Here is a 6,715-nt window from a genome sequence, read left to right as displayed (position 1 = left end):
ACCCAAACTCATGTCCATTGAGTTGATGATGCCATCCAACCATCTCATCCTCTGTCGTCCCCTTCTCCTCCTGCCTTCAATCTTTCCCAACATCAGGGTCTTTTCAAGTGAGTCAGCTCTTCGCATCAGGTGGCCAAAATTTTGGAGTTTCAGTTTCAACATCAGTCCTTCCAATGAACACCCTGGACTGATTTCCCTTAGGATGGACTGGCTGGATCTCCTTGCAGTCCAAGGGACTCTCGAGTCTTCTCCAACAACATTACTGGTACTAATTTTAACTGCTACATGTATTATGTAGGAGCTGTATTCCAGCATGTTCTTTTATTAATTTTTCTGCTGTTCTTTTTCTACTTGTATAACATGTTGACTCCAAAGAAATGGAAGTATTAAATAGAAGTAAATGGAAGTATTATATAGGGTATATAACAGTTATATAAGTTTATATCTTTTTTGATCATGGAACTCCAAAATGGTTAATATTTTCTCATTCAAATGGATTAAAAAATAATATTCTTTTAAAATTTTATTCTCGTTGAAGTTATTTATGTATGACCTTTCTGAAAATTTATTTGGCCTAGTATGTTCCTATAATATGATATTTATAACAATCTGTAGACCTTGAAATTTTTATCCAGGAGTGCAATATATCTTCAATCAAACAAAACGAACATTTATCGAACCTATGTCTCGAATCCCAGATGTCATTTTAATTTTAATCTGTTGAAGATTTCAATCTGTGAACAAGGAATTTTGTGGAACATTAAGAAGTACAAGAGATTATTCAACTTCGAATATGCTTAAGCATGAAGAAGGTATACAATATGCAAATAACTAGACCTGGAGAAATCAATCTCAAGAATAAATTGCGTGATTAATAAATCCTTTTTATCTTCCCTATGAAGAACTTCTAAGGATCTTCCACCAGGGGGCAGCAGAAGAGCGGCTTTCTCCTACTTGGCGGCCAGACACAGGGGAGCCTAATGCGCCTGAAGCTTTTTATCTTCCTCTCCATCGCCTTTCCTCTCACCCCCTTTAATTAAGTCAGAAGGGCCCTATATTCATTTGCCCATGAACTGACATCGCAAACTAACAGCAGCTATTGTAGTGTGAACGGATTTGTGACCAGGCAAGGGGCTTCAGCCGAGATTACTCGCCCCGCAGCCGGATGAATGTGCTGAGCACAAAGTCTGCTCAAAGCCAAGCAAACGGACTATTTGTGAAAATGCCATCCTGGCTCAAGTCTGATTAAGACCGGGGGTCCCCAGGCCGTTTGATCTTCACTCATCAAAGAGAGTCTTTAAACAAGCTTCATTTTACACTACTATATGCTGGCGACGGGTTGTGACACCAAAGTGCAGCCACCGTGAGCAGCCTCCAGGAGCACGTGAACAATGGGAATTCTCGGCTTCCTTAAATGCACATCACCCAGGCCTGCCTGCTGGAAAATTATCCAGGGCTGGAGGTTGGTCATGGAGCGCAGGGCTCCCACTTTGGAGGTTATTGGGTCTGCCCAACAGGTAGCTCCCCCATCTCGCCCCCTTCCACCCTTCTATACCCCTGAACTCATTTGAAAATTCTTTTTTAGTTTTGGGACTTAGGGGTCAGGAAGAATCTTTACCCAATTTTTACATGTGTCCCCTTTCCTGCTAAAATGAATAGTTCTGTCTCTAGTCTATATTCTGGTCCACTCCCTGGCGATTCTAAGATAGGGTCTCAGGACATAAAAGTGTTTTCAAGGTCCTGATTTATATTTTTCACCTTTAGACCCCATTATAATCCACTAGCCTGAGATTTAGTGATTGTTGGGAAAAAAATCAGCTCTAAAACATCAGAATCAATTTTGTGAAGCAAAAATATTTCTCTCTCTCTTGCTTTCCATCCATATATATGAGTTTGTGGGCATGTGTGTAGAAACTGAATGGTGGGTTTGCACATGGCATTTATTTTGTTTTTGAACTCTCTGTATTTGTTGAATTTTCTAGGACTATGATATAAATCACAAATATATATTTATGTCTATCTATATCCATCTTTTAAAAACATCACCTGGTTCAAGTAATTTCCAGAGACTTAAAACCTGGTTGTTTTCTTCAAAAACTTTACATATTTTCTTCAAAATCAAAATACAGTATTGATGTCAGTGACTATTACTGTATCTTAAGGCTTCTTGGAAAAAATAGGTCTCTTGCAGGAGGTTCTTATTTAATCAGAGTACAAAAGGCCTTGCCCTGGCAGAGCTTAAAGAGGGAGGGAGGGAGAAAGGTGGGGAAGGGAGGGTGAGAGATGCTTTTGTAGTCAGAAGAGACCTCTCTATGCACATACACCCCTAACCCCATTTTATAAGTGAAAGACCAACATCAGCACTGAGAGTTAAGTGGCTTGAGCAAGTTCCCACATTTACCAAGCAGCTGCTGGCTGTCACAGTTCCCCGGTGCACAGAGTTCCAAGCCCCAGAATCCTGAAACCAGGGTACAACATTTCTCTTGGGCATGACCCTTGCAGAGTGCTTGCATTATAAAGGGGGTAATAATAGGAACTCAATGACACAGAAGAAAATGATTTTTCTCTAGCTCTGGAGACTGTTTTAAGGAGATCTCGAATCTCGCCTTCTCCTGTCATTGGTCTGTCTTCATGGCTGGAAATGTCAACTCCTTTAGGGAGTATTAAGGAGGCAGTTTTGTGCTCCCTGTATCTACTGGGTTGGTCAAAAACTTCGCTCAGGTTTGTCATAAGTTGTGGAAAAACCCCAAAGGACTTTCTGTCCAATATATCCTACAGGACCTTTCTGAGTGTCAGGATATCAGAAAAGGTCTTCTCTGATTTTTAGTTAAAAGTTTCTGGGTTCTGAGCTCTATTTTCAGATTAGCTTTTAACATCCTGCTTCTGAAAAACACATCTTCTCAACCAGGGCAGAAAGCTACCATGGAGCCTGATTTATCAGGGCTGGCCATCTCCACTGACCAAATAAACATAATCATTGTCAAATCTCACCTTCTGTTTTTACTGCGGAGTGCAGAAAAGCCTAATCTGTCCTCTCGGGAGTCATAACATGGGCCTGGTCTAAAAGCTCATTTAACATCAAGAAGAACATTGAGACCAAAATCTTTTGAAGGCCAGTGAGAAAGTCATTACACTCACACACACACATACACTATCCTCAAGAATGAGGAATCCCTACTAAAAATTCAAGAGCAGTGCCTCCAAAAATGTTGGCAACACTCATCAGAAATGACATTTATTCAGTGTTTTCCCAGTGAGGCAAAATTATATGACAACAGATCTGCTCCCTTTAACAAAGAGAAAGAAGCTAAGAAGGAGGAAGAAAGGGAGAGAGGGCAGAAGAAGAGAGTTACCTAATGAATTAAAAATGTCGCAGTCAACTAGCTTGCAAATTGTATTGTGTTTATTTGTCTATCTCCCTTATGGATAAAAAGGTTGATGAATATCCCATGGCAGACACTCAGCACTTAGAATGTGAGGAAGGCACACAGCATGCCCTTTGTGAGTTACGTGGTTCAATCCCACAAGGTAAATATTTCACCCATTTTAAAATCTAATGGACAATATTAAACTTATTGCATTGATTATGGTTCTATTTAAATCAGATCAAATAAGAGGTAGGCTTTCCCTTCATAATGAAATAAACTAGGTTGGGAGAAGTATCAACAACCTCAGATATGCAGATGATACCACTCTAGTGGCAGAAAGTGAAGAACCTCTTGATGGAGGTGAAAGAAGAGAGTGAAAAGGCTGGCTTAAAACTTAACACTCAAAAAACTCAAGATCATGGCATTCAGTCCCATCACTTCATGGCAAATAGAAGGGGGAAAAGTGTAAGCAGTGACAGATTTTATTTTCTTGGGCTCCAAAATCACTGCAGACAGTGACTGCAGCCATGAAACTAAAAGATGCTTGCTTCTTGGAAGAAAAGCTGTGACCAACCTAGACAGTATATTAAAAGGCAGAGACATTACTTTACCAAGAAAGGCCCACTTAGTCAAAGTTATGGTTTTTCCAGTAGTCATGTATGGATGTGAGAGTTATACCATAAAGAAGGCTGAGTACCAAAGAATTAATGCTTTTGAATTGTGGTGCTGGACAAAACTCTTGAGAGTCCCGTGGATGGCAAGGAAATCAAACTAGTTAATCTTAAAGGAAATCAGACCTGAATATTCATTGGAAGAACTAATGCTGAAGTTGAAGCTCCAATACTTTGGCCACCTGATGCAAAGAGCCAAACCACTGGAAAAGACCCTGATGCTGGGAAAGATTGAAGGCAGGAGGAGAAGTGGGTGGCAGAGATGAGATGGTTAGATAGCTATCCCTGGACTCAGTGGACACGAATTTGAGCAAACTGCAAGAGACAGTGAAGGACAGGGGAGCCTGGCATGCTGCCGTCCATAGGGTCCCAGAGTCAGTCACAACTTAGTGGCTGAACAACAACAAATAAACTAAATATACCTGCCCTGATTCCTATCACCTCTGTCATCTATCTGCTCAGAGAGACTCAGTCATCAGAACATTCTGTTCCCTGAGACGCGTTGGTCACATTTCCTAGATTTAATATGTCTCTAAATATAATCTTCCCCATGAACTAATAGTTAAAAAAGAATAGTCTATTTTGGAGGAATTCTTCCCCCATTCCATGTAGGCATATTTGTTTCTCCAACTACTCTCACATACAAAGCTTTCTGAGGACAAAAAGACTGCCTTTAATATTTTGTGGGCATGCTCCCAAAGGAAGTAGGGTAGCATTCTGTAATGGGAACTCACTGAAAAAAACTGTATGTTCTTGTAATCCTCCTTACTCATCCTGCTCTTTTGTGGCCACTGAGCAAACTCAATCATGAAAAGAATTTTCAAATGGAGATTCCATTGACAAACTAAATTTTTCCACTTGGTCCAAAAGGTTGGCCTGCTACAGACCCAGGTTTCTCTAAGGACCTCCTACAAATGTTCATTCCTGTATAATTTAGGAGCTTCCTCCCCCCACTAAATTATTTGTATATAGATAACATGAGTGTTAGTCACTCAGTCATGGCTCAGATAGTAAAGAATCTGCCTGCAATGCAGGAGACCCAGGGTTGGGAAGATTCCCTGGAGAAGGGAATGGCAACCCACTCCAGTATTCTTGCCTGGAGAATTCTATGGACAGAGGAGCCTGGCAGGCTATCACCCACAGGGTCACAAGCAGTCAGACACAACTGAGCTGACTAATGTCAGCACTAACATGATACTCATCTCTTTTCATACAGTATCACATATAGTGCTTAACTCATAGCAGAAACTCAGATATTGACCAAATCCCTATTACTAGCTTTCAAATCATGATTACAGGAAGAATATGGGAAGTAGGGAACGATTTGATCATGAAACTGTACTCTTGACTTACCTCCCCAAACTCAATGTATCAGGCTCTGTCCAAGGTTAATGAGTATCAGACCATATCAGATGTACATGGTCAAGGATCAAGACTGAATTTATGCAACATGGCTTTTTGTTAAAGTTTTCCTTTTACATATGAAACTGTTCCACGTTTTTCTTTCTTTCTTCTTCTTTTTTTTTTTTTTTTGGTCTCTAGACAATGGCTTCATTTGTGAATTCAAGCTTTTAGTGGACTAAATTCATGAAATGGATTCACATGTATCATCTCTTCCAAAAAAGAGGAAAAGAAACTGGCTTTCAGTGTGGCAAAGCATATTTTGTATTTAAACATTTAAATAGGAGAATGGGTCTAGGAAGAAACATTTTAAACCCATCCCAAGGGCATGGGGTTCTTTCTCCATATTTTTGTACTGCAAGAATTTAAGATAGACTCTAGATTTCCTACCACATGGAAGGGCTCAACACACTGATTACTGGAATTATTGTCAATATTCTGCAAGTGATAATATAGCACCTAAAATCCCCTATGCCTTTACCTTTTTATGCTAGAATACCTCTCCATCTATAAACATGTAAACTGCATCTTGGCTGAGGGTGATAGCGTATCTGCCCAGGGGAGACCTGGTTCATTGCTGATTCTCAAAAGGTGTACTGACTTGTTCATTTCTTAAGCTCATTTTTCAAAAGCCAATATAAACAACCTCCCCTTTGTTTCCAAATTTCAATTTGTTCCAAAATTTTTTAGGGTAGTAGCCAAGTCTGGGTCATTGTAAATGTTCTTAACAAAATCTGAAGAAATAGGTGAGAGTTAATCCATTTTGGAATCTTGAGGAAGAATTATCAGTAAGCCAGAGGAGATTTCACAGGATAAAGAGTTTGGGATAGGAGGGAATTGCACCAGTGGAAGTAGAGGCATTATTAAATAATTGTTTACAAGATAATCTTAACATGACCTCTGAAACCCAAGGAATTAGAACATAGACCATTGCAAACTTCTTTTTAAAATCATCCCTTTCCCTCTCAACTTTCGGATTATTATACTACTTCAAGACCACCAAGGGTTACCCTTGGTAGTGGTCTCAGTAATGAATATTATAGTTAATCATGCAAAGTGATTATAAATACCCTGGAGGTTAGGGAGCACAAAATAAATATATCCTACTCTTTTTTACTCAACAGTGATTATTCAATCATCTTTTTCTAAATTCACAAAGCAGTTGTCTATCTTCTGATACTTATAACATCAACCTACTTTAAAAAGAACTGTGTACGTTTATTAACTTTCACTATTACTTTAGTCAGAGTATTTGTATTCAGTGTACCCCCACCC

This window comes from Bos javanicus, chromosome 26 (genome assembly GCF_032452875.1).
Source record: "Bos javanicus breed banteng chromosome 26, ARS-OSU_banteng_1.0, whole genome shotgun sequence".
Taxonomy (NCBI): domain Eukaryota; kingdom Metazoa; phylum Chordata; class Mammalia; order Artiodactyla; family Bovidae; genus Bos; species Bos javanicus.
This window is presented reverse-complemented; position numbering follows the sequence as displayed.